This window comes from Micromys minutus, assembly GCF_963924665.1.
Source record: "Micromys minutus genome assembly, chromosome: 1".
In the NCBI taxonomy this organism is placed as follows: Eukaryota; Metazoa; Chordata; class Mammalia; order Rodentia; family Muridae; genus Micromys; species Micromys minutus.
In genome coordinates, this window is record NC_137969.1 from 76226259 (window position 1) to 76244178 (window position 17920).

The 17920-nt window shown below is 41.8% G+C and overlaps 1 pseudogene across 1 annotated transcript; it reads right to left on the reverse strand.

Annotated features, from left to right (window-relative positions):
* Positions 1-202: 202 nt before the first annotated feature.
* On the reverse strand, positions 203-1055 carry LOC308431153 (sorting nexin-15-like; annotated as a pseudogene). Its single transcript has one exon. The product of its transcript is annotated as a sorting nexin-15-like (transcript).
* Between the last annotated feature and the right edge of the window lie 16865 nt (positions 1056-17920).

Genomic DNA, 17920 nt, shown 5'->3' on the forward strand with positions numbered 1-17920 from the left:
TTCCAGGTAGCTAATAAAATACAATAACTAATAATGGGTAGCTCAACAAAGTACTCTTGTAACAAGGCCCATTACTCAAATTTTATCTATCTATCTATCTACCTATCTATCTACCTACCTATCTACCTACCTACATATCTATCTATCTATCTATCTATCTATCTATCTATCTATCTATCTATCTATCTATCTATCTATCTATCTATCTATCCTTTTCATTCCTCAGGGCTTGTGTGATGAGCTCTGTGGCCTGGCCGAGGTAAGCTGGGGCAGGCTCTCCATCTTCACCCTCTTCCTCCCTCTGTCCTCCTGGCTCCTTCCTGGTCCATCCTATTGGACTGCACCTCCATGGCTGCCAGCTCACTTGTGTGGTTAGCGTTGGGGCCTGCACTTTCCTCTTTGGAGTAAGGGTTAAAAAGAGCAAGTTCAGCCTCAGAGAGGGGACCCGGAGCTGGAGAGCTGGAGTTTCCTCTGTGATGCCACAGTTGAAGAGAAGATCCATGCCTCCTGGGCAGGGTTGGATGGAAAGGGATCCATGGGCAACTCCAAGTCCTCCTGGCCCCTCCTTTCCGAAGGCAGTGGCTGGAGTAGTCATCCGGAGGTGATGTGGGGATGAGAGGGGGTGGCAGGGTTCGCAGGTCTCTGGACACCGTGTCACCTCACCGCCCCAGAAAAAGTCCTTGAGCTGGGGGTTGTTGTTGAGTGCAGGGATGGGCACTGTGAAGCGCAGCAATTCCTCTGCCACCGCCATCGTTCCTCAATCACCGAGGGTTAAAACCAACCAAACACCTGGGCACGGTGGAGAGGGGGTGTCCGGGGGTGTGTTGGAAACTCCTCTAGGCGACTGAACAGGTTTGGTGAGTACAGACCACGTCCCCATGGAGCTTACGGAAGTCACTGTATGGTTTCCAGACTACTACCTCTTTGATATCCTCTGGGTCCTTCTTTGAGATGAACTGAGCGGTTACTTTGTACTCGGTGTAACCTTTGGGTTGGGTCCTAGGATCCGAGACTGTGTAGTGTCGCAGGAAGTCATCCTTTCCCTGGCGAGACATGACGGTGGAGCTGGCCGCCTGCTCCTCCTACTGCACGTGGCCCCTGCTCGGCGTTTTCAGCCTGCTGCCACCGCCAGGATCCTGCTTTCCTTTCAATTAGCTCTTACAATAAAATCTTCTGTATCAATCTTACTAGTCGTTATTCTTATGGCAACACGTACGATGCCACTGAAGGTATCTGTATCTCCCTGTAAAGTCAAGTGACCCTTGTTCTTGTAGCTGGCATCTTAATACTCAGGAGCCTCAGGTCTCCAGAAGACAGATGACCCTATGTTTTAGCCAGGTCAACTATGCTGGACACGAACTATTGTTTGTGGGCTAGCATACTGTCCAGATGACAAACGTAGTGAGTGAATGGGTCTGGATGCAGCAATCTTTAGTCTCTTTATCTCTCATGTTATTTGTCTGCCAGGGGTTGATGGTAATCTTATTTTATATCTTTATCTTTTAATCTTTCATATAATACCTATATACATCTAGTACATGTGTATATATGTATACGTGGGTTAGCACATTCCTCTGGGCTTGTCCACTTTTTTTTTTTTTTTTTGACTGAAATATCATCTTACTGGCCTGAAGGGATGTTGGGCCAGTGATGCCCAGAGTTACACCTGTGTCTACCTTCCAAGCACTGGGAATACAAGTCCACCACCTCATTAAATGCAGGTCCTTGTAAGATAAGCAGTACTAGGGTAACTCCCCTGCCACCTTGATGCCTTTTTGCTGACAGACATTCCAGCATATTTACTTTAATAATCTGAGGACATTTCATGGGTTCTAGGCTGTGGTCCTATTTCCAATCTAAAGCACATGTGGTTTTACAGAAGCATCTGAGCTTCAGGTTTCCAAGGTAGTAGTCAGCCTAGATAACCTGTGTCCTGTCTTGGGGGTTATCTGTCTATCACCAGTACACATAGCGTCCCTCCATGCATCTCAGTGAAGGCTGTACCAGCCTCTCTATCACCTGTGGGCAGAGAATGGCTTCTGTTTGCACCACTGCACAGCAATGCATGCAGCTTGCTTTCTTCAATTCCCATAGTCAGTTGTCTCTTTTTTAACTGTATTATTATTTTTCCATAAAAGCAGGGGAAAAAAAAAACCCCAACGAACTCTATGTCCAGGCTTAAAGCAAATGAAACATACAACCAAAGAGGAGCTACATACAAGATGCCAATCTTGTCCTTGACCCACATATTTAATTATTACCCTAAATCATTTTTCTGAGTCTCAATTGATTCAACTGTATAAAGATAATTTTTTCTTTTAGTAAACACAAAGGACTTCGCAAAGATGATTTTTTCTTCCCTTTAATATTTATCCATTCCCTTGGTAACAAATTATCCTGGAGCTGATCTATCATTATGAAACCAAAGGAAGAGAAGAAGTCTAAAACAACACTCAAGGTGGTGATTTGCAAAAACACCCTTGGAAAGTCATGCTAGAACAGTTGTAAAATATAGGTCAGATCAGTTGCACGAATACCTAAGACAGCACTTTCAACCACTCAGTGCTGCTCATAAAATATTAAGAGGCATTTAAAGTGGTTTTAAGGCTTAGAACAAATGAAAAATTGAAAAATAATTCAAATAGTAACATAAATCTAATTTCTATATTTAGTGCTGAAAAAAATCCCAGAAATCCCTTGGCCAGTGATAGTGGAAATTTAGTTTGGGGGTCATGACTGTTGAAGTTTCTGTAGTGCTAAATTGTTCAAATGAGGTCAAGAACTTTCTGGAATAAAAAAGACAAAACTGGAGGGAAAATGATATTATGACTATTTTGTCACAGTACTGGAAGGGTAATAATTTAAGTTATTTATATGATAATCAGACTCTTCCTTTGATCTGATTTAATGGGTAAGGAAGTTTTCCAATTTGATCACTTGTCAAATGAGGTCAATTAGGAGGCATAGTTCTGACTTTTGCTTTTCATTAAAAACAAAATCCATCATCCCTCCCTCCTTTCTCCTCTTTCCAAATTCCTCTTCCTACAAAGGTTTTGTCCTCTTTGTGCATCTTTGATGACCAGGAAGAAGAGAGTCAAATGTTAGTGATAATACATTGATCTCCTTGGATCAGGAATTACAGCTGTAAGAACTGTCATGTAATTTTAGATATTAGTGGAGAAGGCAGAATGGAGTAATGGTGACTCCGGTATGTAGTATGACAATAATTACTACTTAAAAATAATCTCTGGGCATTAAGGCAGTTTCCCTGGGGACACTTAGGACATTACAAGTTGGCCTCGTACTCTATTACATGTATTAGCATATAGCTCGTGTGTCTTTCTGAGAGCATTTGTTATCAAGGCTTTTAGTAACCAGGTGGGTCTTCTCTTGATTTAGTGTCTTTTGGAGCTTAGATACTGGAAAACAGCCCTGTCTATAAAAGCCAGACACTAAATCACACTGGGTTCCTTGGTTTCCAAGAGAAATTAAACAGCCACAGGAAAATAGTGAACTTCTCTGCTTTTGTCAGAGGGGATTTTCAATTCCCACAGCTCAGGGAAGGAAAAGCAGTCCTTTTGTTTCCGCTCTGGTTTGTGTGATGTACCACGGATGTGGTGTTAGGATTGAATATGCAATGCTCCCCGTAGGCTGCTGCGTTGAACCCTCAGTCCCCAGCAGGAGGTGCTGTTCGTAGGAGGTGATGGAGACTGTAGAAACTGGGCTTAGGTGGAGGAAGCACTTGGAAGTGTTTTTGGGACCTTCGGGGTTGTGCTGTGTCCTGGCACATCCTGTGTTGTCCTCTACTTCCTGTTCATCAGGAGCTGAAGGCCTCCTCTTCTCCCTGTCTCTTCCTCTGTGATATTGTGCCTCGTTGTGGGCCCAGGCAGAAGCCATAGTAAAGGTGTATGGACAGAAGTCCCTGAGGTCATGAGCAAATTCTTGGCTCCTCTCATAAGGTGACTGTGTCAGTGATTTTGTCACAGTGTGGTAGGACAAGTGATTCATACACCCGGTGACACATTTCTTCATTCACCATGCCCTTACAAACTTGAAAAAGGAATGAAACCAACATGGGAATTGCCACTAGAGATCTATATTTATTATACTTTTGCTGTATCTTCTTCAAAAAACAATTCAGGTTTTGTGCCTTGTCTTAGGCAACGTTGCTTAAGGGCAACTTCCGTTTTATTTCATATTTCTGAAAAAATGCTGTTTCAGAAACACAGTGACCATGATCCAAATTTGTAAAGCATTTCCAGTAGATCCAGTTTTCAACCATAATTTTACTGGTCTTATATTGGCTATAAAACCTTCTCTTCCTGCTACAAACCCTGTTATAGAAGAAACCAGGCTCACGGAGCATATGCCTTTGCATTCAATTAAAAAAGTTGCCTCCACCCCTCCACCCCCTAACTTCAGATTAGTAGGGTTGTCCCTAGAGGAATTAGACTTCTGCTCTGGAAAAAGTGAGCAGCTTTGCAGGACACCGAAGGGAAAGACTCTGCTGGCCAAACAGCATTTTCAACAGCAGCAGATTTTATGTCTACATTCCATGAGTTTATGATGTGCCCAGATCTAGCATACTCCTTTTGGTTGCTTTGATAAAAAATCAACATTTTCTTTGAGAAATACTACTCTCTGTAAGAGCAACAGCAAGCTGTTCATGTAGGTACCATACCCATGTAGGTAGTTTTGTTTCTGTTTACCCACAATAGCTGAGAAACTTGAGCAAGTTGCTTTTGTTTTTATCTATTTGTATATTTACTCCTTTAAACTTAAGAAACATTTATTTATTTATATGCACGTGTATATGTGTGTGTGTGTGTGTGTGTGTCTGTGTGTGTCTGTGTGTCTCTGTGTGTAATGTGTGTGCTATTGCATTCATGTTGAGGTCAAAAGACTACTCTTGGGGGCAGTCTCTTTCTACCATGTTGGTTCTGGGGATCTAATGCAGGTTGTCACTTTGGCAGCAAGTGCTCTTATCTGATACACTTTCTTGCCAGACTCAGTTTACTTCTTAATGTAATTAGTTTCGGATTTCTAATAGATGGTGTGATGTAGTGATTTCTCCCAGCAAGATGTGTATAGTAATAATGATGATAATATAATACTAATAATAATAATAATAATAATAATAATAAATAATAATAGTAATAGTAATACCCAGTATTTTCTGACACTAGTCTCTCCTCCCCAGTTAGGTAGGCTGTCTGCATCATATATTTCCGATTAGCTTTGTTGCAGTTTGCAGAAAGATACTATGAAAGAGCATCTGGACATTTTTATCTTTGCTGTGCTTGTTCCCCTAGAGGAACATGCTGTTGAAGAGATTAGAGCTATTTGGTGAGGACAAAAATGAAGAGTTAAACTAGTAGGTGTTTAACACAGCATTTCCATGAAGGTAATTATCCATTGGGTCCTTATAGGGTGCAGTGTAGGTTCATGGTGCAGTAAAAAACTTGTGTCTCCTTTCAGATGCTGACCATATAGACAGGAAGAGCCCCAACCGTTGAGGGCTTGTACTCTTACTGTATTTGATTATAACTCAATTCATTTCTTAGGAGAGGCTGCAATGGACCCACGCCAGATAATACCAGCGCACGTTCTTCACTGTCTCTCTCAATTTGTTTTCTACATAGAACTCTCTGCTGCTTGACAATGGGTGTCTGTGCTTCTGCTCCCTTGAGCTCTTTGCTCATTTTCTCTTCTGTGTTCAGGCTTGAGGACAGAAACGGCTTGATTTCACTGGTTGGTCCCTGGTGGCTGAAACAGTAGATGACACAATAAATGCTTCCTGAGTGCATAAATGGGTGTAGTATGTTGTACAAGCCCAGGGAGCTACCTACTCTTTATTAGTAAAATAAAATAAACAAAAACAATTCTGATAGAAGAACCTTGAGAAAAGACTCATTACAACTTCTTGCCCACCTTTTAAGAACCAATGGGAAATTCTCTACAACCAGGACTAAAAAGACATTCTTTTGTTTTTCTTTTATATGTTTTTTTTCCCACATAGTATATCCTGATTACAGTTTCCTCTCCCTCTACTCCTCCAAGTTCCTTCCCACCTCACCACCCATCTGATCTACCCTCTTTATTTCTCTCATTAGAAAGTAAATGTATTTCTAAGAGATAGTAATAAAATGATAATATGATATAATAAGATAAAGTAAAAACAAACACTTCGCAATTAGGACAAATAGAAGAAAAAGAACCCAGAATAGATACAGACAGGGACTCTGACATTTGCATACTTGGGAATCCCAGGAAAACAGAAAACTAGAAGCCATAGTATATATGCAAAGGACTTGTAGGGTTAAAAAATAAGAGAGAGAAAAATACTTAAAATAAATAAATAAAAATGAAGTGAAAATGGAAATGAAAAGTTAAATTAACCAAAAGAAAAAAAAAGAAATAGATGAAGAAAGAAAAAGCCCTGTTTGTTATGAGACAAGGAACCTCCAAGGATGCCATTGAGTTTATTTTCTGTTGGGCTGATCATGTGGCTACCCTTAAGAGTAGAGCCTTTGCCTGTCTTGGTTAGTGTAGGCACCAGAATGTACTCTGCAAACCACCAGAGGAGAAAGGTAAATACCAACTCATCTATGAACCCTTTGATCTACAATGTGCCTTGCCTGCAAGGTATGCCAGAGCAACAGTGGCACACTTGTGGAAGTAACCAACCAATAACTTATTTGACTAAGGCCCACTCCATGACACTGCTTTGGTGACTAAAAACCTGAGACTAGATAGCCTGGGGACTTAGGGGAAAACAAAATGCCACTGTTCTATTCAGGGATGTAGCAATACAATGACTCTTAATGACATTCCACTATACTCGTAGATCAGTGCCTTGCTCACCCATCATCAGAGAAGCTCCCTCCTGCAGCAGATGAAAACAAATTTGCTGACCCACAGCCACACAATATTCAGAGAGTGAGCAACACTGGAATATTCAGCCCTAAATGGGATTTCTCCATCGAATCCCTCCCGTTAGGGAACTCCATGGAAGAAGAGACAGAAAGAGTTTAAGAGCCAGAGGGGATTCAGGACACCAAAGAAATAAAGTCATCTAGATAAAACAGGACCTCAGAGGCTGAGGTAACATGTACAGAGCCTGCATGGGTCTATAGCAGATGAGGTTCTAGAATTGAAAGAAAAGGTAGACACATTCTCCCATCTCTAACCCAGAAGCTATCCCAACTGATAACCATTTACACATGAAAATGCAGTTTTCTCCATGAGAGTCTTACTAGGAAACAAAGTACTCTTAAAGGGACATTCTTAATCTGCAATGGCTAGTTGTAGCCTTGGCAATATGCCTTACAATGACATGACATATAGGACGATGCTCTGTAAGACTGCAATAAACTTAGAAAGTCTTGTCACCAAGTGTTAACTTGAAACCCGTTACTCAAGCACCTGTAGAGATGCTGCTCTGACAATTACATGGATATAATCCAGGCAATTATTATGCAGTGTGAGATACCTGATTTTTGATTATGAATTGACTTTTATCATGAATTCTGTTGTGTTTTTTTCTATTTACTTAAAAGCTAGTTTGCCTTAAAATACTAACCCATGTAATGTCTTTTGTTCCTATAATTAAGGGATATATCCCTGTAGATTGGATGGTCTGTCTATATATGCTTAGAGATATGTAAGAAAAACAAGTTACAAAATAAGTTGTGGTTTAGAGGAAGACTGGGAGGCTTCTTTTGCTGAGTGCAAGGTTGTGAATCTGAAATCCTTTAGAAGAATGCTTCCCAGGCCCCGCTGGCTTGTAGCATTCACCACAGGCCAGTATACTGGCTCTCTCACACCAGGGTGGGTCACTTAGTGACTCTATGTCCTGAGGCTGCACTGCATACTCTGAACACAGTTGTGAAAGACAGGATCCTTTCCTTTATTTTCATGAAACTATGTGCTGACCTGTTATAATAGGCTTTAAGAGGTCATGTGATGCTGATAGTAAAACCCAGCCTTTACTAGGTCAATATCTCACTGTGGCCAGAGTGGGTTCCCTTGTTGTCTGGGGAGTCTCCTGTGTTAGTGAAGGAGGTCATGAGGAAGGTAAAGTCCCGGGCAGCCTCCTGTGTCAGTGAAGGAGATAGTGAGGAAGGTAAACTCCTGGGTCCCTAGGTGTCCTTTTCAAGTCAAAGGCTCTTGCTGAGCTTCCAATGCTATAGTGTTAATGAATTTAGGTGTTGTTGAAAGACATAGAAAATGTAGAGAAAGTACAGTAGAGGTACCATAGAGAGGATAATGGAAGGAAGGGGCTGGGGTTTTAGTTCGGAGTAAAGAGCTTGGCAGACTTGGGTTTGAGGTTCAGCAACAGCATGAGGGGCAGAGGAGGAGGGAGAGGAAGACAGGGAGGGGAAGGAAAAAGGAGGAGTAAGGAAAAGGGAGTAGGGGAGAGAGGGGGGAGACACACACAGATTTTGAGACAGGGAGGGAGACATTTACACAGAAAGATAAGACAGAGATACACAAATACAGAGTGAGACAGAGAGACAGAGAGACATAAAAGCAGACAGACAGGGACAGACAGACAGAGAAAAAGAGAGAAAAAACAGAGACAGGATATATTTGGGTTATGTGGATATTTCAGCAAACTGTTCAGGCTCAGCTTCTCCTCGGCACAGAGGAATGCAATGTTTGACTTCACCTGTCACACGATCCAGCTGTTTGTGGATGTTGTAGCTGTGTGTGTGTGTGTGTGTGTGTGTGTGTGTGTGTGTGTAACAACCCTGTTGCTATTTTCAGCTGACATTGAGCAGACACTGAATCTCTTTGCAGACATCATTCAATTCTGCTGCTGGCTGGAGTTAGCAGGGCCAGTATGATGGGCTCAGTTCTGGTGAGCCGGCTTTCCATGGGCTCTCTCTCCATGAACAATGTGCTCCGGCATCCCTCTCTTCTTTATCACTTTGTGCTGATGTCATATGTATTGTTGTTTCAGCGGCAAAGAGTCAGAGGAGACTCTTTAGAAAAGAGTAGGCACATCCTGTCTAGCTTGACAGACCGACATTATTCACCTGAATTCAGAATTGTTGCTTGAAGTGCGAGAAAGCACCCGTGGGAAATTAGAAGTTAGAAGTCTGGAGTATGCTGCCTCTCACTGCTGAGTCCACACTGTGTGCGTGGGCTAAGGCACATCATTCTAGGTCTTTGTTCACATTTCTAAAATGAGAGAGGTGGGCAGTGATTGCAGTCTTTATAATAAGAATTCCTTGCTTAGAAGACTAACACAGAACATATACATAGATTGTACATTAAATAACTCTGAGTGGCTAACCAGTTCCCTTTTGTTTACAGGGTGTTATGAACACTTTCATTTCACGTACACTATCTGGGTACTAATAGAATTACCAATCTGGAGAGATAATACACCTATAGGATTTAGAGGTGAAGCACTTAGAAAGTGATAGTTTATGCCTTAGTTAAGGTTTCTATTCCTGCACAAAACATCATGACCAAGAAGCAAGTTGGGGAAGAAAGGGTTAATTCAGCCTGTACTTCCACATTGCTATAAGGAATCACCAAAGGAACTCAGGACAGGAACTCACACAGGGCAGGATCCTGGAGGCAGAAACTGATGTAGAGGCCATGGAGAGATGCTGCTTATTGGCTTGCTTCCCCTCTTGCTTTCTGATAAAATCCATGTCTACCAGCCCAGGGATGGCACCACCCACAATGGGCTGAGGCCCTCACCCCCATCACTAGTTGAGAAAATGCCTCACAGCTGGATCTCATGAAGGCATTTCCTCAACTGAGGCTTAGTTCTCTGTGATGACTCCAGCTCATGTCAAGTTGACACAAAACCAGCCAGGACAGATTTTTACTAAAGTTTCACTCGATAGGCATGGCTCATTGACTCCTTGGCCACATAGCTGAATTTGATTCTAGAGGTCATAAGTTCAGAATGATAACAGTAGTTCAAATTTAATCACATGGCTGGCCTTTCTGGTACCAACACCCCCTTCCTGAGTCATCTTCTCCGCAAAGACTTGGGTGTGGTTCAGGAACCTCCTGGGAAAACTTGACCTTCAGGCAAATCTAAGAATTTCTAAGCCCCTTTCCATGCAACTAGTGGCAGAAGATCAGGTAAAGTGGTTTTTAAAGAATGGTGGGAAATAAAAGTACTATCCTCGTTTTGTAGGTGAAGTTAAGGGTGGTGAATTGACTTGTGTAGGTCACATGGATGCACAGTGATGCTCCAGGCCCTGACCTCTGACCTCAGTTCTTTCCAATGCCCCAGGACAAATCCCCAATGGTAAGGGTAACTTCCTGTCACCACTGTCATTGTAACCGACAAGTGACTGTCAGTGGCTGAGTTAGGAACTGCATGTGACTCTGTGAACCATCATTACTCTTCTCCATGGCTAGCAAGTGCTTCTCCTCCTGGGGAAGGAGTGCATCAGTGCTGAGTAGGAAACTGGCAGCCCAGGGATTGGGATGCCCATTCTAGGATAGGTACTCAAGCTTTGCAGACATTGAATGTAAGCTTCAAGGTAATGATGCCTCATTTGTTGAACTCTGAGGAAGATGAGAGCAAAGGAGGCATAAATGTCCGACTTAAGAGGCTTTTTTGTTAGTAGGGGAATCTCTACCCATGGTCAGAACACTTTTTAGATGTCTTTTTACCTAGATACCATTTCACCATATATCCATCTTATCTGCCTGTCTGTATTTTTGGCTACTTGCCATCGTCCACAGAGAAGCTTCCAGGCATTTCAAGGAGACTACCTTGTTTCCTTTAGTGACATTCATATAGGTTAAATTCAAGATTCTAGACATGGCTTAAAGATAGGAATGGTTTTTCTAGTGATGTTGCTTTAATCCTTTTCTTTATTTGTGTGTATATGTGTATACATGTAAAGTGTGCATGTGCATGTGTGTACGTGAATGTGTGAAGGCCAGAGGTGATGCTGAGTGTTTTCCTCAGTATCTCTCTATTTTAAGACAATCTTTTGATGAATCTGGAGCTCACAGATTTGGTTAGACTTATGGGTCAACAAGCCCTGGTGTTTTTTCTGTTTCTGCTTTCCCAGTGCTGGGATTAAAGGTGCATCTTCCACATCCTGTTTTTTTTTTAAACACACTGTTCAGTTTCCTTTCTGTTGCTGTGACACAACACAGACCAAAAGCAACTTAGGAAGAGAAAAAGGGTTTATTTTGGCTTCTACTTCCAGGTCGTAGATCTGAAGCAGAAACAATGGAGAAACATTGCTTAGGCTTAAGCTCAGGTACCTTTTCTATACAGTCTAGGATCATCTGCATAGGGTTGATACCACCCATGGCGGGCTGTGCTGTCCTATAACTATTAGCAATTGAGAAAATACCTCACAGACATGTCCACAGGTCAGTTTGATTGAGATGATTATTCAACAAAAGCTTCTTCTTTCCAGATGAGTCTAGATTACATCAGATTGACAATAAAAACTATGTAGGACATTGTGGGTGATTGAAATCAAACTGGGGTACTGATGTTTGCATGGCCAGTACATCACTGTCTGATCCATCTTTCTAGTCCCCAAACCTTCCTATTCTCTTCTTTCCTAGTTTTTGATTTTTTTTAAAAAAATTCTTTTAGTAAATTAAAACATTGTTTTTCTTACATAATACTTTAATACGTGGGTCTCTCCAGCAACATACATGATCCTTAGTATTTTATATACTGCACATGACATTTGAAGAAATTGAGGTAATAGTTTGTTTAAAGAACTTCTCAGAGTCTCTTAGCCAACAAGACCAGGCCTCAAAGCCTGGTAGCCAGATCCCTGCCTCTGTGTTCTTTATCAGCTCACTAACTATGTTATTAAATAGGATGAGCATCAGCTTTAAAAGCTGGGTTAAACTTCTGGGTTTGCTTTTAGGGCTCATGTGAGCTCAGTGAAGTAGAAGCAGCCGGAGCCCCCATTTATGGTCTTTTAAGCCAGGTGGGCAAATCCTTCCTGAACATGGCCCCAGATGGACAGAATGAGAGATGTATGCCTTGTCGTACGCTTGCTTCTCATTCCCCCTTTCACATAGGACAGGATAAGAGAGGACATTGGAAAGCTTGCTGCTGCCCCTGCAAGGCCCATGGTTGGCACTGGGTGTACCATCTGGTTATTGTCATCCAGACAGTAATCCCAACATAAATTGCTTTTTCATGTGACCCAGCAGCCCTTACCACAGCACCACAGCTATGCCTAAGTCATTTTGGAGGAAGGGTTGGCATTTTTCACCCACTCCCTCCTGAACCAATTCAAGATGGTCTTTGTTAAAGACCAAGATCTTCCACTGTTACATGGCTGGTTAAATGTTACTGATGACTATAAAAGGTGGTGTGCGTGTCTGCCAACCATTGTGCTTTCTTGTAGCTAGTGTTGTTCCAGAACTTTCTGTTTATTTCCGAGACACTTTACTAGGCACTTACAGTGATGCTCAATGCATTGGATCTGAATTTCCTTGACTGCCCTTTCTTTCCCATTGCACCAAACATGAAGACAGTCTAGCAGAAGGAACAATGCTGGGGAGCAGACAGACTTGGATTTGTTGCCAGAAAATGGACTTTGGTGACCCTGGGCCAATGGCTCACCATCTACTGTCTTAGTTTTCCATCAGTAAGCGGGGCAATGATACCCAGAGCTTCAGCTAGCTCATATAACACTTCTGTGTGAGTTAGAAACTCAATACCTTTGGCCTGTGGGACTGTACTTGGCAGGCTGAGTGTGGGTTTGATTTGAGCCTCTTGTTGGCTCCCTCAGCTGGCACATCCTGTAAGATCATTCCAGGCAGCCCTTAAAGGACCTTTCTCACAGGGGGGCATGCGGCTCTATGGGGCTGTGTATGGGAAGAACCATGTGACTTACACTACACATCCATTTTTCCTCTTGCTCTATCACCAACCCCTGCTTCTGTTCATCCCATGTTCTTTCACCCATACTATAGAATGTCACAGACAACACAGAATCATTACCAAAGCAGACCCCCTGTGTCCCCTTCTGTATCCCCACTTCAAGAGAATTTCTTTCCCTGTTCTGGCAAGAAGTTGATCTCAACAGTAGAAACATCATCCTTTAATTGTAGACTTACAGATCATGGCTCATAGAGAGTTGATGTATGTATGTTAATACACAGGTGTGTGTTAGTACAACAGCATGTTAATACACATGGGAGATGATTGCAAGAGGGGCTCCTAGTACCATTAGAAACATTTTTAAAATCCTACACAAAACAAAGTAAAATAAACCAACATGCTTTTATCTAAAGAGTATACATACAGCATTTCCTTTGTATCTTCAATCCTGAGGCCTACACAGGCCTGATTTGTGGTTTGTGCTCCTCCCTCCCCCTTCCTAAGAGAACATTTGGAATTGCTTACATGTCCTAAAGCCCTCATTTGCAGAATTTAGCAGAACAGAGTGTGGGAGGAGAGCAGATGCTAATTTCATCCTAGAGACTTGATGTGCCCTGGATCCCAAGCAGGAGCCACAGAGAAGCAAATGGTGACTGAGGTTTCAAGGATTTCTCAGTTTCAGCAGAATCTTGGCCTGGTGGCTTTAGAAGATAGGAGACCGTAGAACCCTCTCCCATGGTGACAGATAGAGTTTAGAGGGCTGGAATTAGATGTCTAGTAGCCCAGGGGAACAAAGTGAATTGTGAATAAGAAAGGAGAGGCTCACTCTTATTCATTGTGGTTAAATTTGGATTGCATTTTTGTTAGTCTTTTGTCAGCATGACAATGACTAAGTGCTGGGTCAGGAAGGTAGATGGCCTGTATGTGTATTTTATTACTGTAGAGCTCTTGCTGTAAGAACAATGGCCAAGTATAGTTTGACATCTCAGATTCCTTTTCAGTAAAGCACGGGTAGGAGTGATACTCACCTCATCAGATTTAGAGAAGGGCTGGATGAAATGATGGAGGTAAAGTGCCTAGCATGTAGAAGCACTATTCATAGATGTTAGCTGGCTACTGCTTCAAAACTGATGGGGACAGACAAGGGGATCCTCTTTTAATGAGAGGAAACCCATTTTCATTTGAAACACAGTTTTGTTTTTAAATGTGTTGTTTGGCATTATGAGAGTCCTTGGCTTGGCAGTGTTGCTGAGTATAAGGTTGTGGACCTAATTCGAGTCTTTAGTCTTGAATCCAAGTAGCTCTGATTCTGTCTTTACTAGACCAAAGCTCTGGGCACTTCATCAAATAAGAGGTCATTACTTCAGTTCCCTAATCTGTAAAGCAAAAGGATTGGTAGGATTGCTTAGATTCTTCCCAGCCATTAAGATGTAGGCTTTAAAAAAATTTGTTTTCACATAGTGTTTTTGGCTCAAGCAAAAGACTGACTTGAGTTCAGAGAAAGGTTTTTGTGCCTTGGTTAGAGCTGGAAGTCCTGGTTGAGATTTTCCTTGACTCTGATCATATTTGTTTCAGCAAATTGAGGGAGTGAAGAAAGGTGCTTGTACATCTTTGCCTGGGTGTGTGACCTGAGGCTTCCCGGGCAGTCAGACCAGTGTTGTGACTCATTCTGGGAGTCTGGGAGCATGTCCTTACTGTCACCTTACCTCTCTTGTTTCCTAGCTCCCTGCAGTTCTAAGCATTAGAATGCCAATTCCAGTCATTTAATCTGACTGCAAAACTTCACTGTTTGGATCACTGTATTAGTGACACTCAATATCTGTTCTGAAGGTCCCAGTGTTTAGTCTACAGCAATGAAACTAATTTGTGTAAAAATTAATCTAAATATAATAATTTCCATTAAAATAGAAATAAGGTACTAAGTATGCAAGTAGGTTGAACTAGACAGAGCCTGTGAGACCCATGAGTCATTTATGATTGGAAACTCTTCCTCCAGTCAAATAGTCCCCAGGGAAGTCATGACCATATTTAGATTTGTGAAGAGCTCAATGGTGTTTGATCTTGTTTTATTTTTCAGTGTACAGGTTACTCAAGAGGAAGACAATGCATGCAGCACTAATTTGTGTCTTCCTAAACCCTTCCCCATGAGCAACTCCAAGCGACCTATTCTAAGTTCCCACTAAGAGCTGTGCCAAATAGGCTATCCTGGTGTTGGCTAAAACTGGCAGCCCAGAAACCACAAAGTTGGTTGTGAGGTGTATTAGGGATCATTCATTACTCTTGGGTTCCAGATTGAATTAATTTAAAAAAATTCTTGCTGTGATAAAGGATTTAACCGAAATACCTTAAGAAATGAAGAGTGTATTTTGGCTCCCAGTTGAGAGGGACAAAGTCCATCGTGACAGAGAAAGCATGGCAGCAGGAGAGGGAGGTGACTGGTGACACCGAGTCTTCAATCAGGAAGCTGAGAGGGATGGATGGTGGTGTCCCACCTGCTTCTTATTTCTACATCTGGGATTCCAGCCAATGGGATGTTGCTGCTCGTGTCACAGTAGGTTCTTCATTCAAGTGTCTATGAAAAATGCCTTTACAGACACAGCTAGAGATGCTTCCCTTTAACACTGTAAGTCCAGTCAAGTTGACAATGAAGATTAGCCATTGCATATACCTGTACAAATGTTTACAACCCTAGCTGACTCAGATAGCACCGTCATTGGCTTCAGGAATTGTGGAGTCAAAGGGTCTGAGCAAGGATGGGTTTCTTGACCATCTGGCTGAGGTGACACTTGCCATGATGGTTATCACAATTCTTGCTTCTTCCCTAAACTATCAGAGATACAATGTTTATAGACAGCTGTTCTGAAGTTTTAAATATGTGTCTTTTCAGTGTGCTCATAGCACATGTGTGGCTAAAATGTTTGCTATGACTGCCTAATAATTTTGGGTGATTTTTTTTTAAACACAGAGCTGTCTTACAAAATAGCCTAGGTTGTCCTGGAGCATACAGGATAGCCCAGAGCAGTCTCAAACAGTGACAAACCTCCTGCCTCGGGGCACAAGTACTGGGATTATAAGTATGAGCCACCTTGCTGTTTAGAGTTGAACCACTTAAAAACAATTCTATGTAGAAACCTTTCCTAAGATTTCGGTGCTTTTATAAAGGGGTTTATGTTTTATAATACTCTCCAGTAATGAGCTTTTGCTATCTGTAAACAATTTATTTTCTAGATTATTCTTTAGACTTCTTTGACTTCCATACTGGCCAGTGTAGAAAAACTTAGTCCTATTTTATTTCAGGCATGTACATGCACACACACATGCAAATACTCACACATGTGTATATGTATAGTCTCTGTAGATCTAGCAGATTTTACTGAAGGACCCAAGGCCAGTAGAGATAAAAATAAGTGTAGCATTTACTTCAATAAATAAAAACAGCTTGAAACTCACATTTACATGTCTTTATATTAAGGACTTTCAGACATTCTGTCTTGTTTCTTGGAACTCTCTTTCTGCTTCCTTTTTACTTAATTTTTGATTCATTTATTCTCACTGCTCATGCATTTGAGGTTTCATCATCTTGATTCTTAATTTCCTAAAGATGGTTCCACTGCGAATCAGACTTTGGTAACAGATATCCAGATAATGCATACCCCTGACCTATCAACTATAGAACCTGAATGGCATTGAGTGAGGTAGTGAGACAGTAATCACTGAGGTTTATATTTCCCTGATCACTCATAGCTGGAGTGGACGACTTCTGGATTCCCACTGTATTATCAATCAATGTCTGCTTACCCCTTTGTGATATGTTAAGTAACTTCTGAAATGCTTCCCTCCACTTTTATTCTCAGTGGTGGAGCTCAGGAGCTCCCGCCCCTTGTTGTTTTTTTCTTACTTTACCGAGGTGATATGTGTACTGACCACTGATGCTCTTGTCTCCCCTTTCTTGGCCTCTATACTGGCAGGGAGGTTTGAGAAAGATATGTGTGACCCTCATCTCAGACAGTCCAGTCAATCCCAAATAGCAAAGCTTTAATGGCACATTTTATGCTCCTTTATGTCCTATGAGGAGCACATGGGTTGAGAGAGTATGTGTTAAATGTTCATTTTTGCTATGTGAAACTGTACATAATTTCTAGATATTCACCCCCAATATCATTAGTTTTACACTATTAGTTATTACATTAAGTGCATTATTAGTTTTTATATTCTACATAGTCCAGTTGAGAACCGAGTGAAATCTTAAGCTAACCCATATCATCCCCCAAACATTGTATAATGCTCTTGAGTCATTGTAAGGGAAAGTCCACTTCTCAGATGTTGTTATGATTACAAAAGGCATAAAAGCCACCAATCCTTTCAGAAAGCACTAGAATCTCAGTGGTCTGTGTATTCTCTGCAGAGCTATAATAGAATAGGGCTCCACAGCAGTGCCAAGTCTGTTTAACTTTAATAGCCTGCTGAGTCCTCGACCTCAAACCTGTCCTGGAGTCTGCAGATGAGGAAGAACATTTCTAAAATTGGTGATGAAATAGGAGTGGTTTGGGGGAAATTACCCATAGATTAACTTATCTCACACAGTGAAGACACTGAAAAGCCCCATCTCTTATTCAATGGCTATATGGGTTGGGAATAAAACTAAGAACAATGGTACCAGTGCTGAACAGGAGCCAGGGTGGAGAGACAAGGATCCTAACTCATTGTCAAGGAGGTATGTGAGGTGTGACATATTAGAGCTGGTGGTTGAGAAAGAGAAGAAAGGAAAGGGGAAACAGTGGGTGTTGGTGGTGAGATGGTCTCTGGGAGTGAGGTGACATCACCTCTTTGCAGTGTTTTGAGGAGCGATGGGCAGAGGAGGAAGCTGGGCTGTGTGAATTGATGTGTGGCTGGAGAGGAGCATATCATAGTTAAGTTCTGAGACAGGGGGCAATGTCACAGAGCAGCCACACATATAGATTTGGACTTGGGCCACAAACCTAAGTGACAAACTGAATGTACTCTTATTTTTCTCTATATTTTAGATTTCTTCTTATTAAATGAAATATCTTGGACACTATCCCAAGTTTT